This window comes from Macaca mulatta, chromosome 6 (genome assembly GCF_049350105.2).
Source record: "Macaca mulatta isolate MMU2019108-1 chromosome 6, T2T-MMU8v2.0, whole genome shotgun sequence".
Taxonomy (NCBI): Eukaryota; Metazoa; Chordata; class Mammalia; order Primates; family Cercopithecidae; genus Macaca; species Macaca mulatta.
Window position 1 is genome coordinate 108,856,241 of NC_133411.1, and position 23,117 is coordinate 108,879,357.

The following is a 23,117-nucleotide window of genomic DNA, read 5'->3' on the forward strand; positions in this document are numbered from 1 at the left end:
ATGCAGAATTAAATAACCCCAAGGTGAGATACATGATACAGACATAGACTGCTTTTCTCCCAAAATGTTTACCCTACATTATTTTAAGTACTTAAAATAAAATTGCAATAGGAGTGAATTATTGCCTTTTACTCATGAAAGCACGGTTCATTATGGTCACTGGGGAGCTAAGATTGGGGATCCATAGCCTTAAATCCCATAATGTCTCATTAGACATCATCATATCAAAGGAATTTTATAAATGCCTGGTGAATCTTCTAAATTCTCTAAGTGCCAAGAGAAGCTTCTAAAATCCTCCGAGCTAGACTGGTTTCTGATTTCTTTCAAGTTATTGCCATGATTTCAAAGGGCCACAGATTCTGAAATGGATGTCTGGAAGCACAGAGCTAAATTTTAATGTCTTTGATGTATTTATGTTCAGTCAATAATTTAGGTCATTTGAAATAATCTCTACTCATACAAAGTCACAAGGACTTTAGAATAACAGAGTTATAATATTTCTACAGTGCTGTTTTAATTAGCATACCTATGCAATAAAAAAGGAAATTTCTAAATATTTTTAAAGGGACATGGTCATGTGGCTTTTGCATTTTTCAAAACTTTCAAAGAGGGATTCTTTTAACAATAAAGACTTCTAAACAATACACATGGGAGGAAAACTGCAGTAGGAAATAATGTTTCAAGTATTTTTAGCATAATTCTGCTATTTATTTTATACAACTTTAACTTTTTTAAGTAGATAAAATTAGTTTTTCTGCCAGCTGTTCAGACATTAGTATATGGCACATAGTATCTGGGAGTCACCGCCTTCCAAAATAAAAGTAGGTAAACCCATCATAGCACACAATTCAAGATATATTTACTTCATAACATACTGTTGAAAGAAATTGATTTGTATGAGTTAAAATAAATCATATATAATATAATATATACAATATACATTATACTGTACAAGTATAGTATATCCATGTATATTTTAATATATTGTATATTACTATTAAATACTTTAAATGATTTTGGTTATGAAAACTACTATTTATGAGTGAAAAAGTCAATTAACTTGTTTTCCGAATATACTAAGCTGCACATTTTAGTGAAACTAAAAATCTATTTACTATTAAAGAGTTGAACTAAGAAGCTACTTTTTGTTTATTCTTGATTAGAAACAGATCGTTGATAAATTTGACCTCAGGTGATACTCACTGTGGTGAAGGTTAAATTTCCATGTGTTCTCCACTGCATTAGTTGGTCAAAAATATAGTATAGCTACATGAGTATACATATATATACACACACACACACGAAATATAAATGTGAGTGTGTGTGTGTGTGTGTGTATGTGCATGCATGTGTGTACGTTTTCTTCTGTCAAATCTTCTGTTCATTTGTATGTTTTATCACACTGGGTTACGCAAGCACTTTGTAAGGTTTCACAAATAACTGTCTATTCTATAGATTTCCTGAAAAAATCAAAAAATATCAGCTAACAAATCTGTCTCAAAAACACAATGAGTTTTTTTATGAAAGTATATTTAGGGCCTACTTCCTTTCACTGAAGTATTATCCTATATTTTCCTATTTTGTTTATTTTATCCTTAATTTGAGAATTTTTTTCCCAAATTGGAAGACAAAACCAATAATGTATTGCTAAAGTACACTTCCAGAATCAATGACTTAAGAATCAAATATTTTTATTCAAAGCAATAGCATTTGTAAATCTTAGATATTATTATAATTGAATACCTTTGCAGTGAAATTGCAGTCAAATATGTCAGGGTTGTATAATGAAATGCTCACTTGTACTTTTTATCATGTTTTTAGTAACATGTAAGAATTGCGATTACAAGCTTACTTTTAGGAGTCTCTTAGTATCAAGCACATAAATTTGTTTTTCAAATGCTTTATCTATTTTTAACAGAACTGTGGTTGCCAGAGATTAAGAGGCTTGGAGAACGTGTTTTACTATACAGCAGATAAAATTTTTTGGAGTAACAAAACCATTCTATAACTTAATGATAGTGTATTCGTCAAAACTCAAAAACTGCACATAGAAAAGAGTAAATTTGCTGTATGTATATTTAAAAATAAAATTTAAAAAGTAGATGAAAATGGTAATATTTCAATGGCAACTTAGATCCCTGGATGATAAGGACACATTGCACACAGTATTTATAAGGCAATGTTCTTTCAAATATTCACATAACCTAATAACAGCATATATTTTATCTGAAACAATACCTTACATTTTTCCTTTCCTAGAGAAATAAAATCAGTTATGACATTTGGCAATGCATACATTGCTATGTTATTATTATCAAATAATGGAATTGTTTGAGAAGATTAATAACATATAGAAGATTGTTATAGATTGTTATGATTGTTATAGATCAATCATTGATTCATGAATTACTAAATATTTTATATTAATAAACATTAGTCATATTTTATACACTTTACATGCTACCTTCTACCTGGCCTTTTCTTTTGCTCTTATTTCTTCTTATATTGAAATATTAATTTTTAAAGAAAAAAATGGAAGAAAGAAGTAAAGAAAATAGAAAAGATTTATTACACAAAGTTAATGATACTAATACATAAAAGTAACAAGCAAAAAGGAAGGCCTACAGTAAGTTTCTCATGATAATAGTAATTATTGATGCAATAACAGACTTAGTTGAAAGGGCTATTTGATCAATCTCTTCAACAGTTAGTCTATAAAAGTTCTAAGTTATCATGTATCTTTTCTGTTTTTCTGTTGTTTTCCCAAAAGACACAATATAATAAACAACTTTGATATCTATCCTAAAATGAATATTTCACTCCAGATAATATAAGTCTCAATTTGCTTGTCAATTGGAAGAAACAAAGAGAGATGGAAATCATTTAAAACTTCCTGTCTGGGGTACTGAATTCACAGAAAGTCTCTAGTAAATTTCTCTACCTTCCTTATTTGAATTTTTAGGGATTGAAATTTTTCTTTGTATGTTTTTTTTAAACAAATAATAATTTTTAAATATATTGACAGCTTTTAGAAAACCAAGATGAATTATTGGGGAAGAAAAATAACAAAAAAGAGGAATATTAAATGTTCAATCAGAAGCCATGATTTCCAGTGCAGATGTGCTATTAATTATTCATCTGACTTTAGGAACAATTGTTTGAGACTTCAATCTCCTTATATCAAACATGAACAAATTGATGTGAATCCTCTAATGAGTGTTTTCATTTCAGAAATTCAAAGTGTGTATAATGATTTCTTGTGTTGTGAAATAAGGAAAACATTAAATTATATTTCAGATAGTAAGCTGAGTGTGGTGGTGCTCTTGTAGTCCCAGTTACTCAAGAAGCTGAAGTTAGAGATTGCTTGAGCCCAAGAGTTTGAGGCCTCAGTGAGCTATGAATGTTCCACTGTACTCCAGCTGGAGTGATATGGTTTGGCTCTGTGTCCCCACTCAAAACTCATTTTTAATTTTACTCCCAGAATCCCCACAATTATCTGGTGAGAGATAATTGTGATTGTCTGGTGAGATACTGAATTGAATCACAAGGGCAGTTTAACTCATACTGTTCTCATGGTAGTGAATAAGTCTCATAAGATCTGACGGTTTTTTCACTTGGCTCTTTTTGCCTGCTGTCATCCATGTAAGACATAACTTGCTCCTCCGTGCCTTGTATCATGATTGTGAGGCCTCCCCAGCCATGTGGAACTTTCAGTCCATTAAGCCTCTTTCTTTTGTAAATTGCCCAGTCTCAGGTATGTCTTAGCAGCAGACTGAAAACAGACTAATACAGTTAATTGGTACCAGTGGAGTGGGGTACTGCTGAAAAGATACCTGAAAAAGTGGAAGCAAATTTGACAATAGGTAACAGGCAGAAATTGGAACAGTTTGGAAGGCTCAGAAGAAGAGAGAAAAATTTGGGAATATTTGGAAGTCCCTAGAGACTCGTTGAATGGCTTTTACCAAAATACTGATAATGATGTGGACAATGAAATCTAGGCTGAGGTGGTCTCAGATGGAGATGAGAAACTTGTTGGGAACTGGAGCAAAGGTGACACCTGTTATGTTTTTGCAAAGAGACTGGTGGCATTTTGCCCCTGTTGTGGAGATTTGTGGAAATTTGAACTTGAGAGAGATAATTTAGGGTACCCAGCAGAAGAAATTTATAAGCAGCAAAGCATCTGAGAGGTAACTTGGGTGCTGTTAAAGGCATTCAGTTTTATAAGGGAAGCAGGGCATAAAAGTTTGGAAAATGTGCAGCCTGACAATGTGATAGAAAAGAAAAATCACGTTTTCTGAGGATAAATTCAAGCTAGCTGCAGAAATTTCTGTAAGTGAAGAGGAATCGAATGTCAATCTCTGAGACAATGGTGAAAATGTCTCCAGGGAATGTCAGAGGTCTTAACAGCAGCCCTGCCCATCACAGGTCTGCAGGCCAAGGAGGAAAAAAAAAAAATTCATGGGTCTGGCCCAGGGTCTCCATGCTGTATGTAGTCTACAGACTTGATGCCCTTTCCCAGCCACTCCAGCCATGACTAAAAGGGGCCAAGGTATAGCTCAAGATATAGTTGTGGCTACAGAAGGTACAAGCCCCAAGCCTTGGCATCATCCACATGGTGTTGAGGCTGCGGGTGAAAAGAAGTCCAGAAGTGAGGTTTGGTAACCTCCACCCTGATTTCAGAGACTGTATGAAAATGCCCGGATGCCCAGGCGGAAGTTTGCTGCAGGGGCAGGGCCCTCATGGAGAACCTTGGTTAGGGCAGTGCAGAAGGGAAATGTGGGGTCAGAGCCCCCACACAGAGTTCCTACTGGGGCAGTATCTAGTGGAACTGTGAAAAGAGGACAACCTGCTGTCCTCCAGACCCCAGAATGATAGATCCACTGACAGCTTGCACCGTGCACCTGGAATAGCCACAGACACTCAATGCCAGCCTCCGAAAGCAGCCAGGAGAAAGGCTATGCCCTGCAAAGCCACAGGGGTGGAGCTGCCTAAGACCATAGGAACCTCCCTCTTGCATCAGCATGGCCTAGATGTGAGACATGGAGTCAAAGGAGATCATTGCGGAGTTTTAAGATTTGATGGCCCCACTGGATTTTTGGACTTGCCTGGGGCTTGTATCCCCTTTGTTTTGGCCAATTCATCCCATTTGGAATAGCTGTATTTGCCCAATGCCTGTACCCCCATTGTATCTAGGAAATAACTAACTTGCTTTGATTTTACAGGCTCATGAGTGAAAGGGACTTGCCTTGTCTCAGATGAGACTTTGGATTGTGGACTTTTGAGTTAATGCTGATATAAGTTAAGACTTTTGGGGACTCTTGGTAAGGCATGATTAGTTTTGAAATATGAGGACCATGAGATTTGGGAGGGACCAGGGTGGAATGATTTGTTTGGGCTCTGTGTTCCCACCCAAATCTCATCTTTAATGTACTCCCATGATTCCCAAGTGTTGTGGGAGAAACCCAATGAGAGATAATTAAATCATGAGGGCATTTTTTTTTTCCACACTGTTCTCATGGTGGTAGTGAATAAGTCTCACAATATATGATGGTTTTATAAGGAGAAACCCCTTTCTCTTGGCTCTTTTTGCCTGTTGCCATCCACATAAGTCATGACTTGCCCCTCCTTGCCTTCCATCATGATTGTGAGGCCTCCCCAGCTATACAGAAATGTAAGTCCATTAAACCTCTTTCTTTTGTGAATTGCCCAGTCTCGGGTATGTCTTACCAGCAGCATGAAAACAGACTAATACACTGGGCAACAGAATAAGACTCTGTCTCCAAAAGCCTTTTCTTCAAGGTAAATAAACAATAAATAGAAATTCAAGTAGTTTATCATGATTTCTTATCATTATAAAATAAACTAAATGATAAATTATATTTCAAATTGTAAAAGATTTCCATATAAGATTTCTTTTTATAAGAGTTGAATTTTTCAGTTTCTTGGATTGAGCAATTTTCTCTAAACAAACACATTATTTCTATATTACTTTTTAGCTTCTTTTGAAGAAAAAACATTAAGAGCTAGAATATACAAGTATTAAAATGAAAAGAGCAAGTCTCAGGCCTATGATGCTTTTACTTATAATTTTTCCACTGTATGATAGTGCAAAAGTGACACATATGTATTAAAAACCGTTCTTTGAATACCCACATAATTGTTCTGTTTTTCATTTTCAGTACCATATTCATAAATTATACGAATTATTCAACAATTTGTTATAAAATAGGGTTTCTCATATTATGTTGCCCAACTCTTTGTTAATGTAACTGTTCTGAGCACATTTATGGTAAGTTAAGCTAAGCAATGATTTTCCATAGGATAAGTATATTCAGTACATTTGCAACTTAGAGATTTTCAACTTAGAATGGGTTTATTGGTGATGCAGGATTTTTCTTTGCTGAACCTGTGGAAGGGGCACCCCATCTACTTGGCCCACTGTACTCAACCCTTTGAAGGAGGGAACACATGCATGAGCAAGCATGAGATCTGGCCACCCACCGCAGGCGCCAACATAGGAGGAAGCTTTGTATGGGACCCGTGGCCAGACCAGGCATGTTGACTCAAGGGGAATGTGGCAGTGCCCAGGTGAAGGTGCTGCCACACCGAAGTCCCAGAAGGGGTGTTACAGTACTCCTTTAGTTCCACCATCTGCATATGGCAGTCTGTTAGCAGCTCAGTTGGCCCCTTGCCTCATCATGTGAGGCAACTGCACTCAATGGCAAGGACAAAGGGAGGGTATGACAGCCTTTCTGGGTGCCTGTGCTCAGTGGTCCTGAGCTCTTGCCCAGCATTCAAGAAGAATGAGGTCACATGAACGATTGAAGGATGGTGAAGGCGGGGAATTTTATTGAATGATGAAAACAGTTCTCAATAGAGAGGGAAGCTGGAGAGGGAATGGGAAGAGCAGATCATCTTCCTCAAATTCAGGTTGTCTCTTCCTCTAAATCAGGCCAACTCTCTGCTCTACCAACTGAATCTGGGGTCTTTATAGGCACAGGATGGGGAATGTTTGCTGATTGATTTGTGAGAATGCAAAAAAGGTTAAAGCGAAGGCACTACTCAAAGGTGGGCACCATAATGTAGAAACCAATTAGGAAAGTGTAGGTACAAGTAAAACAGGTGAAGGATTGGGATCAATTAGAAGAAAGTGTGCCAAATAGGAAGACGTGTTCTCAATCCAGTCCAAGGATTTAACTTGTAGCTTGGATTTCCATCTTTAGACTGTCTTTGGCTTGGAGGTGGGGTTTCACCAGGTACCTGTCCTTATTTGCCTAGGCATTTGATATCTGTAACTATCATTGGGATGATACCCATTGTAAGATGAGAAGCACCTGTATATAATAGTTTCATATATTATTAGAACAAAAGTATTTCTTTCACATATTCTCCTAAATATTAACTGTTTTTCTCTCGGATACAAGTTTTTTTTTTCTCAATTTACTCTTGAATGTAATAGTTTTGGTAGTTGACTATCATATTATAATTATGTCTTTTGTATTTTGTGACATATTTCAAAAACTGATGTTTAAATTCACATAAATACAATTTTGTTTGTTAGAGTTGTATTCAATTTTAGCACAGTTTATTTCCAATAGATTTATAAAAGCAAATTATATTGAAATATAAAATTATGCTTCATATTATAATTTCTGGTACAAAAACATCTGTAGCAAGTCATGTGGTAGCAAATAAAAATGAAATGTTCAAAATGTAAATTTTATTACAAACGGGATTTTAGGATGTTTTCATCCCTGTGGAATATTTTTCATATGTGACCTAAATTTGGCTCGGTACTATAAATCCTTCAACCAAAAAACCTATAAGTATATAACGAAACATAGAAGTGATGATGTTACCTTCCAATATGGAAAAAAAAATGGCAAATAATTTAACTTGTTTACAGAAGATAGTGTAATAGATTCAAAATACATTTACAGTGTAAATCATTCTGAACTAAAATGATCTCACAAATGCAAATCTCATTCATGTCCATTTTTTCCAAAAGTATAAAGTTTACAGCTTTACTTTTTTAAGAGACCTTAAGTTGTTAAAAAAAAAAAAAAAGTCCTTTCTTTTTATATTTTTGCTTAATATTTCACATACTTTTGGCTTAGGACCAAAATCAGGACATTTTCTGCTAACTCAGTTGGTAGTAAATTGTGAGTAAATGCTGAGGATGCTGCTAATTATTCTACTTTGTGGGTAAATGCTGAGGATGCTGCTAATTATTCTACTAAGCACTGGAAATATAGTGTTATTCAGCCCATATGTCAATATTGTAGAGATTGAGAAACACTTATCTACCTAAATTCAACACTTTATTCAAATGTTATCCTACATTTTCTTACTTTTATTACTTTTTACACCTATAATGTCTCATCTTTGAAACTAAAAGATTTATCTGTACATTTCATTATATACTGATGCATGTCATTTTTAAAAAATCTTTATAGTGCTCAATATTGTCAATTAACACTTCAATATTCATGTCTGGTTTATTGCTTATAATCGAAAAAATTTGAAGATTTTGCATATGCCACATAATCAGTAAGCAGCAAATAGATATTATAACAAATGCTGTTGCCCTGTCCATATGCCCTCTGCATTCATATTTTTACAATGAAGGTTGCTAACAGAACATTTACATTCTCTGAGAGAACTTTAAAATCTTGCCACAGGAACCTACTTATTTTCTTACTTTCTTTATTTTATTTTTTCCTTTTAGAGACAGGGTCTTACTCTGTCACACAGGCTTGAGTACAGTGGCAAGCAGAGTTCACTGCAGCCTCAAATTCCCGGTCTTGAGAGATCCTTCTTCCTTAGCCTCCCAAATCACTAGGATTATAGTGCCACCATGCCCTGTCTCTTATTTTTAAGCAAAACAAGTCAAAAGTTTTAAACAGATATTGCCCTTAGAAGTAATGTTCAACTAATGACTGATGGGAGTGAAAGAATATGTAAATCAACTTCCTGTACCTAGTTTGGCTTAACTTCAAGGTGAGTTTTTTTCTCCCAGATTTCCTCCCTGAATGAGTTCCAATAGTCCCTCTAGGCTGGCATCTTTCTGTTCCTTGTCATTCTTCCCCACTATCCCATTGATGTCTCCTTGAATCACTTTCCCCATTCCCCGCAAACAAACAAAGAAAAAACATATTTAATAAAATTCGACCTACGATCTGCTTCTGGGTAGCCTAAACTAGGACATTATTTATTTAAAAATTAGAGAGTTTTGAGTAACAAATCTGAAATACAGTGATTTCCTATAGAGAGATATAGGAAATCTGGGTGATCTGGGTGTGCAGAGTGACTTAATAGGAAATGTCTAGAAAAGGGTAAAAAAGTAATAGAAAAGAAAAGAATGATGAAAAACATTAGTGATGGTAATTAGACTTCCCTCAGTCTTTTTCACAGATCTGAAAAGGATGAATTTGAGGTAGCATTGGAGTAGATTTAAAAACAAAACTAGGTTGTTATAAATACATTGTTAGAGAATTTCAGAAGATGATGAATGAATGAATGAATGAATGAATGAATGAACAATTGAATTCATGTTTCCTGATCAAAAAGTCATATATAATTCTAAAGTTAGTATAAAATAACTTGACTATACGCTTACATACTACTGTACATGTGCAGAAAACAAGCTGTAATTATTTATCAGTTGCCATGCCATGCCTCTTGGTAAGTACCGGAATGTAAGCCAACACGCTTTGTAGTTTTCCTGGGGCAGAATGGAAGGCATGTCATTATTGTCCCACTCTGGAACACTGGGAAGATTGACTGCCTATTCCCTATTGTCCCTTCTAAAATTTGTGGTTACTAAGATTTATTTTGCATCCAATGACTTAAACTATGACTATAACTCAAACTGTTGCTCTTAAGGAGTGAAAGCATCTATAATGTAGAAGATAAAGAAATGGGGGTTTTATGCAGAGCAATAAGTACTGAAAATAAAGGCCTTATCCACTTAGGAGTGAATAGCCCTCCAAGATACTAAAGTATTAAAACAAATCAGTCACTTAACTGCACTTTTAACAAAGCTTATTGTTGATATACTATCTTTAATATAAAATTATACTTATTAAAAATTAACTACTATGATATAAGGCAAAATGGCTCACCTGTTAAAAACCTGTGTTGCAATAAACTCTAAATTTGCTGATGGGCATTTCAAGGTACTAAAAATGATTCATGGAGGAAACATGAACTTGGAAGGGATAGGGATTTGGTTGAAGGATGAGGATATACCAGGAAAAGCATGCACGGTGAACAAAGGCATTGCAGTGGACACTTTTGAATAGATTGAATCAGCTGGACCACGAGAGGAGAAAGAATGACCAGTTTGTTTGTTTTTTTTCCCTTACTTACTGAAAATACGAGTCTGGATTTTTACATCGTGCAAAACCATGGAGAAAAAAATTGAGAAGAGGGACAAATAAGTAATTTTTCTTGAACTATAGCATTCAAAGTATAATGCTGGGCCCTAACATACACTACTAACTCATTTAATTTACCTCATCCATTGAAGTTGATTTTATCTCTATATTTGGAATCTAAAGAAACTAAGCTTGCTTCAAATAAGTTCATTTATTCTAAGTAATTCTCCTCAACCATAGCAGAATCATGATTCTAAATTAGAATTAAGATAACAAAAACAAAATACTTTTTTAATGTAAAATGTCATCCAATAAAGAATGGTCTTATTTTGGGAAACATGGGAAAATTTTGTCTCTACCAAAAAAAAAAAAAAAAAAATTATCTGGGCATGTGGTGTGCACCTGTAGTCCCAGCTACTCGGGAGGTTGAGGTGGGAGGATTGCTTCAGCCCCGGAGGTCGAGGCTATGGGGAGCCATGTTTGCACCAGTACACTCCAGCTTTGGTGACAGAGTAAGACTATATTTTTTAAAAAATGCTTTGATTTTACAAAAAAAAAAAAAAAAAGTATTCCAGTAACTAGTCAGCAAAAATTTTATGGAGAGATACAAGAAAATAGGGGAAGACAGTCCATTTCATAAAATATCTGAAGCTTAATAATACTTTAATACATTATTTAAACTTTCAAAATCTTCAAAATTAACCAAGTTATTTTAATGACATTTTCCTTACAGAGGAAGTATCAAGCTAGAAAATATCCTTTCTTGACCTATAGTTTACACAATTCTTAAGCGCTCTTTTCCTGCATTTTCATTTTGTGAGTTTTGAAATCTGCATAATCACAGTAAAGAAAGGAGAAAAACACAGAAAAGAAAGGCTATCACAAGAACACAATGTGAAAGCAAATCCCATCACACATACAAATACTAAAATGGAAAGCTGATGAAATGCTGCATTTGCCATTTAAAGCCTGCTTATATTGGTCTGTAAATTACTGTAACACATGTTGCAAAAACTATTTGAAAGACCTGGAAGCCTTTGTCATTTCTTCACTTATTCTATTTAACTACTGTCTATCTCAGTAAAATTCATTCACGTCTACCATTACAGCACGGAAACACCATGAAATCAGTAACAGAAGAAGAAAGGTGACTGTGAATTTGCTACTTATATATTAAGAAATCAGCAAAAGACACTATTTTAAAAACAAAGAACAATAAGATAAATGAGCATTGCAAAACAACTGTTTTTGATTAAAACTACAAAATGCACTTATGGCAAAAAGCATGATAGCCAAAGAATTACAAAAAATGAATTAAAACAAAAGAACAGCCTTATTGCTACTGAGTTTATAATGAGCATATATTTAGTTGAAATAAAGTATTTAGACACATATAATTCATATGATTGTAAATGAGATATTATATTTTTATGATTCACAAATTTATCATATTAGAAGAAAAATAGGCTGGGCCCAGTGGCTCATACCTGTAATCCCAGTGCTTTAGGAGACTGAGGCAGGAGGATCTCTTGAGGCCAGGAGTTCAAGACTGGCCTCAGCAGCATATGAGACCCCATTTTTACTAAAAAAATAAAAAAATAAAAAAATAGCTGGGTGTGGTGATGTGCACACATAGCCCTGGTCACTCAGGAGACTGAGGTGAGGGAATTGCTTAAGTCCAGGAGCTGGAGGCTGCAGTGAACTATGAGTCTGCCACTGCACAAGAACCTGATCAACAGAACAAGACCCTATCACTAGAAAAAAAAAGTAAAAAGCAAAAGAAAAATACTGTTTTATTAATTATGTATAATTGAACGTTTCTCTCTTTACTTTAAAATTGAATGCACAAAAACATATTAAATGGGCCAAGTAGCATTTCCACTTAAATATAATATGAACTTTACTATTTCTTTCTTTGTTTTCTTTTTTTCCATCTCGAGATAGGGTCTCACTCTGTTGCCCAGGCTGGAGTTCAGTGACACACTCTCTGCTCACTGCAACCTGTGCCTCTCGGGCTCAAGCGATCCTCTCACCTCAGCTTCCAGAGTGACTGGGAACCCAGGCCTGCACCACCATGCCTGGCTAATTTTTGTATATTTTATAGAGATGAGGTTTCACCATGTTGCTCTGGCTGGTCTCAAACTCCTGAGCTCAAGTGATCCACCCACCTCTGCCTCCCAAAGTGCTAGGATTACTGCACAGTAATTATTTCTCAATTACTATATTAAAATGGACTCAGATATACATCTGATTTTTATCTAATAATAGCATTTGGAGATTATACACACACACACACACACACACACACACATATAAACACAAGTACACTGACATTGGAGTTAAATAAATTTTTTCCAAGCATTATAATGTGGTTGTCAATTAAGTTTCCAAGGATGCTACAAATCTGCTTTTACGTTTTCTTTTATCTTCCTGGCAATCTAATTAGAAGGAGTGGGAGATAATTGCATAGTAGGAATTACTGTTCTACTTCTCATAACCAGTTTAACCCTTGCCTTTTTTTTTATTGGCCTTGAAGTAGTTGTTCTAAAATAACATTTTAAAAATAGAACTTAATAGTGTTAATATTGTTTTTATTATTCTCAAGAAAAAAATCAACATCCTTTAAAGTAATTATTCAATAAATGGAATAAGCAGGCATATTGCAAAGTTTAATATACTCTAGCACCCCATTAAATTAAAAGGCAAGTATCTTTATCTTCGGCTGACATGATACCTGTGGAAATGCTGTCACACTCTGAGTTATTTGCAATCGGAACAAATTAAGCACTTTGCATGACTTACTGGCATAACTTTTTTTTGAATTTCTATTAGCTATACAGTATTTTTCTAAGATGTGAGAATAAGAGGATGGATTTAGCCAGTGTTAGATACCTTGTTTTTCTCCAGGGGAACAGAGAAAGGCTACCATCTTTTAAAATAAATCCCCATTATGTTTTTCTTTCATTTAACAGTTGTTTTGATATTCCTATCTAAGAAAAAAAAATGATGAGAGATTTCTGTTTTCAATTATTAAATGTAGAAATCTAAGAAGAGTTTTCCCCACTGGGAAAATTTCAAATTAATGACTTTCCAGTGCCAATCAGAAATCGGAGATCACAGGAGAAACAACTAACCTGAAATGCGGAAATTGGAGGTTACTGGGAGAAACCAGATCCTAACGTTGGATTACTTGAGGCAGATGATGCCAGATGGCACATAAGCTAGTGAACTATAAAGGATTGGATGTTTGCTTTTTAGTTGTTTCCTCCCAAAACAACTAAAAAGCAAACAAAATGCAACTGAAAGCAAGACACTGCACATTAGGCAACAAAAGACAGTGATACCTGTGTGATGGAGAACAAATGAAGAGAACACTGGAATAGACCCACTTTATAGAGTGTCCAGTTATGGTGCAGGGTAGGGGAGCCCAGTGAAGCCTAGCGAATGTGGGAGAACAGATACCGGAATCCAGAGAAACAAGGGAGCCCAAATTCTTGGGACAGAGTACCAGAGACAGAGTTTATTCAGAGAATGAACCTCAGAGGTCTGCATAGGGTCCCACTTTTGTATTTAGTTAACTGATGATCAGCACATGCATGTGAGGAAACCACTGGAGGCTGGAGAAAGAGCCATTAAAAAGGTGAGAAGTAACAATACCCATTGCTCACAGAGGATCTTGAAAATTGCCTATCTCACTAGACGTATGTTTCAATGATCAGTTTTCTAGTGGTAAGGTATTCACAAAGGACTTTCCTCAGAAATAGAGAATAATTGGTCGTAGACTGGTCCTGCTTAAAAAATCTCAAAAGTAAGACCTGAAATAAATAACTATTTTCAAGTAATTTAACTGCTTCTCAGAACAAAACCTAAGTGTATGTGTATAGAAATGCAATATTTTCAGCACCCAATCAGATAAAATCAGGAAACAGGAAAATATGACCTCTCTGGGAAGTTTTCTCTCTTCCGTTATTTTGTCCCACAAATTCTAGCTGACTTACTATTCTCAAACACCCAGTTACATCTCCTTAACTCAGTCTAACTACTAGACTCAGTCTACATTGTATCCTGGAAGTTAGCATAAGGATCACCTCATCTATCTCCTTTTTCTCTGATGTCACTGTCCTGTACTTTCTATTTTCTAATGTCTGAGAACTGTTCTTTCATATATTTTGATCAGGATTCTCATTGCTTAGCAAATGAAGATAAATTGTGTTCCTGTTACTTTGTTAAAGACACAAGCATGAACTGTGTCTTTTTTTGGATAATTTTGACTATAACACCTGAAAAATCAATAAAAATGCAGAAAATCCTAAATTTGATACAAGCAGAAAAAAGTAAATACAATTTTTAAATTTTATTTGAACAGATTAACACAAACATACCAAAAGAAGAAGGAAGAAAAACTAGTCCAAATATCTTGAATGAAAATTTTTGGTTGTATATCCTTAAAAGAAAAAGGACAGCTATAAAGAAATACTAAGGAAAGTTTGTTTGCAGCTTTTTAAAAAAAAAAAAAAAGTATAATGAGAATAATGGAAGTCAGGTTTTCACAGTCAGAGAAGAAAGTTACACATATGGTAAAGTGGAAAAATAGAATTAAATCTGGGATGTTGAATATATTGTTTGTAAGCTAGATGGATAGGTAAGTAGTAGGTGGGTGGGTAGATAGATGGGCATGAAGATACAGGTATGCAAACGTTTGTGTGTATGTATGGATGGATATGTAAGTTTTTCTTTAGCTCTGTCTAATAAAAAGACTCAGAAACAATGAAACCTTAGTAGCAATAGCAATACCTCAGGGCAATATCTAATCTGAGTTAACATTTCTGTTACTGAAACACCAGAAGTGTGGGCTCGGTCCACTATTCGCCACTACAGAATTGCCACACAGAAAGACAATGACTGAAACAATGAGTATTGCTGAGACAGAAGGCTTTAATCTGGTGTTGCAGCCAAGGAGATGAGAGTTCAATCTCAAATTCATCTCCCTGACAAAATACAAATAGAGGTTTACATAGCAGAGAAGAAATGTAATAATGTGTATGAAAATAGGAAGTGGGAAGGGGCAAGGAAGCAATCCTGATTAATGAGGGGTCCTGCATCTCATTTTCTGAATGTGGTGATCTGCTGAGTTTCAGTTCTTTGATGCTTTTTGAGAGACCTGAAGGTCATTTCCTATGGAAGGGACTCAGATAAAACCAATGTAACCCTGAAGCTTTAAGACTAGAAGTGTCAATTTCTATGTTTATCTAAAAAAACTATCTATAGGATTATTGGGTTGGTTTCATTTACACTAAAAAAAAAAATAAAAATCAAAAATAAATAAATCAATAAATAAAAACTGGGATCTTCAAGGAATGGGACAGAGAAAACAAAGATGAAGCTGCAATACTTTGTGCCTAAAGTAAGGAAATGCCTGCAGTACACTATTCTAAAAAGTAAGAAAATGGTCAAGACTCATATGGGTATGTAAGAGAGACACGAGATAGCTTGAAGGATCTCCCATTGACCAAATCTATGGTGATTTAGCATTAAAATATATCATGATAATGGGTTGTAATGTATTGAGCATGATAGGAATTTTTGATTTCACAGTACTATGAATGAATTAATTAACAAGAGGAAAGAAAAAGTTCTTCCTTACAATAGAAGGGCATCTAGTAAATACAGAAAATAATATGAGTAATTTCTTAAAAATCACCTATGATGTCTTACAGGGTTTTTATAGTTTTGGAATTTATGCTTAAGTTTTTAATCCCTTTTTGGTTTTCATGATGAGATGCAAAGTACTTGCAACAATAGCAAAAATTTACAAATGAGATTTAATTAAATTTAAGAGCTTCTGTGAAGCAAAATTCTATCAACAGAGTAAACAGACAACCTACAGAATGGGAGAAAATATTTGCAAACTATCTATCTGAAAACATTCTATATCTAGCATCTATAAAGGACTTAAACAAATTTATAAGAAAAACAACCTCTTTACAAAGTAGGCAAAGGATATGAACAGACACTATTCAATAAAAAGATATACATGTAGCCAACAAGCATATGATGAAAAGCTCAATGTAACTGATCATTAGAGAAACTAAAATCAAAATCACAATGAGATACTATCCACTAGCAGTCAGAAAAACTATTATTAAATATTCAAAAAATAAGAGATGCTGTTGAGGTTGTGGAGAAAAGGGAAAATGCTACTGGGAGTGTAAATTTGTTCACCATCTGTGGAAAACAGTGTGGTAATTCTTCAAAGAGCTGAAAATAAATCTACCACTCAACCTAGCCATTCCATTACTGGGAATGTACCCTGATAAATATAAATCATTCTACCATAAAGAAACATACATGTGAATATTCATTGCAGCACTATTCACAATAACAAAGACATGGAATCAACTTAAATGCCATGAGTGACAGACTGGATAAAGAAAATGTGATATGTGTGTGTGTGTGTGTGTGTGTATTTTATATATATATGTATATATATATGAAATATATATATATATATGAAATGCTATGCATCCATAAAAAATGAGATCATGTATTTTGCGGGAACATGGATGGATCTTGAGGCCATTATCCTTAGCAAACTAACACAGAAACAGAGACCCAAATATTGCATTTTCTTACTTATAAGTGGGAGCTAAATGATGAGAACTCATGAACAGAAGGAAGAGAACAACAGACACTGGGGCCTACTTGAGGGTGGCTCATGGGAGAAAGGAGAGGATCAGAAAAAATAACTATAGGGTACTAGACTTAGTACCTGGGCAATGAAATAATCTGTACAACAAACCCCTGTGGCATAACAAACATGCACATGTGCTCCCGAACTTAAAATAAAAGTTAAAAAAATTTACCACAGTACAAATACTTAGTTCATGCAAGCATCAACGAATAATAAAATGAGTGAGTGGAAGTTTGAGGAAATCAGTATATTAATGTCTATATCATTTTGATACGGACAGGAGGCAGGGAAATACTAGGTAGAAAGGGCGGGGTCCCTGGCAAGAGTTCCACCCTCAAGCCTGGGTCCGAAGCCCTAAATGAGAACTTCACATCCCTGTTTTCCTGCCTGAATGTTGCCTTTTGGCCTGCCACACCCCCTACCCTGTGCCCATAAAAACCACAACCCTCCACATCCCCTACTCTGTGCCCATAAAAACCCCAAGCTCCACTGGCAGAACAGCATACCAGTGCAGCAGAGGAGAGAAAAGCAGCATTTCAATATCGAGAGGAGAAGAGGCAGCTGGACATCAGAGACTACGTTCGGGCTTCACGGAAAGATCACCTTCTTCCAACATCATTCCCTTTCCAGCTCCCCCTCCACACTGAGAGTCACTTCCACCACTTAACAAAATCCTACATTCATCACCTTTCAAATCATTCATGTGACCTGATTCTTTCCGGTTGCCGAACAAGAATTCGGGATGACTGGGTGCAGGAACCCAAAAAGGCTGTCACACTGACTCTTCACTGAGCTGCTTAACACTTAAGCCACCGTGGATGGCAAAGCTAAAAGAGCATTAATTGTAACACACCCCTAGACACTGCTGTGCGACTGGAGCCCAAAAGTACTCGCCCCGCCCCGGTCCCCCCTCACCTCTGTGCTCCCTCTCGGGAGGGGTTGAGCCCAGCGGGTACAAGTAAGTGACGTTTATTCCTGCCAGTGCCGAATTGGCTGGCTGGGTCCAGAGCCAGCGCACAGTTCCCACCTGCAAAAGGGTCAAGGGGACCATCTCATCTCAATTTCAAAATATCTCTCACTAATGCAAAAGAAAATGAAAGTAAACTACAGTGGAAAAAATCTACCTACACAACTTTAAGCAAATGACCAAAATTAGCATTACTAATAATGTGACAGTTCAAAATTGTGTGATTCTTGAGGATTTTGAGAGAAATTAAACATCGCTTATGTGATATTCTTGCCAAAAATGTATTAATTGAATCAATTAATGAGGAAATATTACAGTGACTCTACTTGAGAGACAATCTTTAAAACCTGTTTTCTTAATAATTAACTGTGTACAATGGGTAACTGCAAAGTGTTTATGCAAATAATGCCATTGTTATAGGAAATAAGCACAGAAATATTTAAGGGTAAAGAGGCCTCATGTCTGCCACTTATTCTCAAATGGGTCATAACATAGCATATATACACATACAAATATACCTACATACATATATAGAGAAAATGACAAAGAAAATATAATAACGTGTTAACAACTAGGTAACCTGAGTAAAGAATACATAGGTGTTCTATGTACTATTCTTCTGCATTGTAATTTTGCATTTTTAAAAAATATTTAAGTCCCAAATATATATTAGTATAATTAAAAGTAAAAATAAACAAATTGAATTAAAGACATTTTCAGATATTTCTTTTCTTCCATAATGCTATCACTGAAACAAATTTTATTAATATCACATAAAATCTTACAAATATGTTTGAGGTCCAAAGAAGTTATAGAAAAAGTCAATTATCTTACAAATAAGAAACGGTTACAAGTAAAACAAAAGGACTTTGATGGAGGGATAATTTTTAAAATGTGGAAATAGAGATAGAAAATCTGATCTGAGTTTCTAAACATTTTTTCAGTTATGAACATTGAATTCAGGAGATATATTTATAATTTCCAAACCAAAATGCACTCTGATAGGAAAAGTTATATTTTCCAACATTTATGTGTCCCATGATTTTCCCAATGTTGAGAGCTTTTGATTCAAATAGAAATAATGGTGTTAAGAATATTTATTAATATGAAATATATTTTATAATACATTTTCTATCTACCTATACCAAATCTTGTACTATTATTTTTCTTATCTTCAACATTAACAATTTTCTAGATATTCTGCAATGATACTGAGCTTGTTATCTGTCAGAGTTATTGAACTTACTCTTTTGGTTTCTATGATTCTTTCCTTCCAGACATTGACAAGCCTTTCTTGTTTCATGTTTCAACAACTCTCTGATCAAATGCCAGGATTTTCGTGAGGTATTCTTTAAGAACTCTCTCCAAAACATGGTCTTTTTTGAATCCCTCAATATTTATCAGCTTTATCTCCCTTGGTAGTATATGAAGCACATTGTATGTTTATCTGTTATTCCTTCAAGGGCATCTAGTGTGCAGTGACATTACAAGCAAATGAAGCAATATTTAAAATGTATTCCAAATTCAACAACCTAGCTACTGACTTCACCAGGATACCCTATTTTTATTATTCCCTTGAATGTTTGGCCAGCAATTATTCAGCCATTAGTTTTTTTATTTTATTATTTCCCAGGGTGTCAATAATATAATAAAATTAATATTCTTTACCTGTGTTTTGTTTTGTTTTTATCTGGCTGTATATCTTTGTCTAGATTTATGAATATGTTCTAAATCATAAGACTAACGGAAGCTCTCACAGTTTTTGGCAAAAAGGCAAGGAGTAAGGGAGGAAAAAGGAATGAATGTATGAACCACTGACCAGAACCAGTGCTTATGGCTTGTGCTACACAGAGATAGGTTAAAGGTGCCCTGGTGCTGTGTTATTTCAGATGGTGCCTAAGCTTTAAGTCTTTCTATGCCACCCAATGAACCTGTGTCATCTCACCACCCAATCCCCACTTTTAAGGGTATATTCAACCTTTCTTAAGTCTAAATGATACAATTTTTTAAAATGAGGTTGTAATTAGACTAAATTGATACCAATTTTAAAAGCTATATTTACATAATAATGTTAAGTTGAGAAAATATTTCAAGATGTAACTACAGAGAAACACCAAAAACATTCCAAAGAACAAAAGCCACATCACACGTTCCAAAGAACAAAAGCCACATCACACGTACAGACACACGCGCGCGCACACACACACACACACACACACACTGTTTTGGGAAATAATTTGTTTTAAAAATTTTGTAAAACTCTTTGTAAAGTAAAATAGAATTTAGAAAATGGAAACATTTTTGACACATAGTTTAGGCAGCTATACGGTATACTAGGAGCTAGAATTAGAAAACCTACATGTTTTATAAAATCTATATTGTTCCTGGTTGGATTTGCAGTTTGAACTGCCAGCCTGCATGCTTCTGCCAAATTTCTTAGACATTCTAAGATCAATTTGGACACTTTGAAATACTTTGAAATCTATTTTAATCAAATGGGAAATTAAAATAAAATAAAATTTAAAGTAATTTGGCTCTCTTGTTTTCTGTCACTTTCTCCCAGATTCCATTTGCCTGCTCGCTCCTATGTTGCCAGTACAAAATCCATTCTGTTCAGCTTTACCTAATTTGCTGACGGAATTGGAATCTGTTTTGTTCACTTTCTACTGAATTAAAATAGGAAGAAATAATGGACCCTATTCACAAGCTCTGGGCTCTGCTTAAAATAGGACCACCTCAGTGGGATCTCCGCCATACCTGGCTGCTTTGTCTCAGTTTTGCTTGACTGAAAATTGACTCTGCAATGTATTTCTGCGTATGAGGCTTGTTTTTCTTGGTTGTTTTATGGATAAGCATCTGATTCCCTCTGTCTTTGCTTTACTGAAAAATCCTGCACCAATTTTGACTTTCCAGCCAGAAGAGTAAAAGCAGGTTGTATTCAAAGCAAGGACTAGAAGGAAACTTGATAGCTTGAATGAATAAATAATGAGTGTATGTTTTAAATGACTCATGCAAAGCTTTGACAAAAACAATTTTAAGTATCTAATTGTGAAAAATTAATGTATATCAAGTTAGGCAATATGGCTAATGAGTTTTTATATATTTAAATATGTGGAAAATATGAAAATTGGTGTAATTATAGTATAAATTTCGGGAGAGGAATACAAATTGCAGTAGTGTAAATTCATTAACTCATGCCATGATAATTTTAGCCAACTTAATGGGTAGGCTACCGAGGCTTCTTGCTACTTAAGATTAACATTATGACAATTGTTTATATGGCTATAGGGAAAGTTTTATATTTTTTTAAACTTTCCATTACTGTTGACCCATTTTCTTTCTTCTATGATAGTTGAGGCTAGAACATATACCTGTCTTGTTTTTAACCTCTTTATTTGCCAATAACTGAAGATCTACATAAGAAAAATACACTTTTCTCTCAAATTTCTTTTTTCCTTTAGCTACACTCTTCTAGATTCTTACATGTATTTTCTAAGTACCTTTACCCATTCTCTTCTCTAATTCTACACTGAGCAAACCATGGCACTGGAAGTTATTATTAACAGGTTTTTTTTCTAAGTCCTTCATGTACAAAAGATAGAAAAAGAATAGTCCTGTTGGCTTAAGGACAGAAAAAATATTTTAGTATGAAGAAAGTACTACTGAAAGTATATGAAAATGTTTTGATAGTGTGGTCAGGATTTCCATTTTTTACCTTGAGTGGACTTCTGACTTCCTAAAGAATTCTAGAGAAAAACGTATATCAATCCAGTTTTTTTTACAACTTTAGAGATTTTATAAATTTTAAGTAGCTAAGTGGTCACACACAAGTGATATAAAAAATGTACCACCAGAAGCTTTATTCAAAATTGCTTATTGTCGCTGGCTTATATCTCTTTCAAGAGGAACGTCACACCTATGCAACTCTTAAAACCTCATTTCATTCTGGCTTCTTTTCAAGCAATACCAGAATTAGCCAATCGAGAGAAACTTGATAAATCCATTTGAAAATGAATAAATCTTGTCCTAGAGAATTCCTTTCTAATCTCCTTGTGAACATTTGACATTTGTGTCATCCATAATCCCTGACAGAACTGACTTTCTTGAAATGTCATGGAACTTGTGTCAGTCTCCTGTCCAGATGATTATCCTAAGCATATAGCCTCTATTTTCAACCAAAAAAGAATGGTGAAAAGGACAGTAGGATAATAAAAGAACAAAAATTATTATGTTGTGATTCTTTTCAAATAGACATGAAATGCAAAAATCTATAAGTTAAACTTCAGCTCAGAAAGAGAATGAAGTTATTAGAGCCAGAATACTAACATGACTCCAGTGATCTTCATATTCCCCTTGAATATGGGCAAGATATACAACTATGATGACTTGTGATGGCAAAAGGAATTTTACAGAAATAAGTAGGGCTACTAATTCACTGAATTTAGGTTAGTCAAAGGAGATATTATTCAGACAGGATTGACCCAATCACATGAGCTTTTACAATCTGGGTCTAGGGGATGAAAAAAATAAGAAATCTATTAAGCCACAACAGTCTATAGTGCTACAAAATATAGCTATTTCTATTTTAAGTGATTTGCTTTATGAAGATAATATTGTGTTGTACTTTAGATCAGACTCAGTCACGTTTGAATTCCTGTTCATGCATTTAACATATTTTTATTTAAGCAAGTTGTATAACAAGTGTCATTCATACTTTCATAATATTTAATTAGTATTAAATGGATAACATAAAGTTCCCAGAGGTGTTTTCATTAAAATTAGCATTCAGCACATGTTATCTTCTATTTTTTGAGATTTTAATATGTTTTTAGATAATGTTAGCATACTTTTGACAAATAATAATTCTTATTAACAGATATTAGATTATTCAGCTATTCACACATTTTCAAGATATATATCTTAAAATATATTTAGAGAGAAATATTACATACATATAATCTTAGAGAAAAATTTAATGCTTGACAATGACATGCAATATCAATCTTTAAATAAAATTACAAGCATGTGAAGAGTAAGAGTGAGGACACTGCCCATTTATCAATACTGATAATTCTATAAA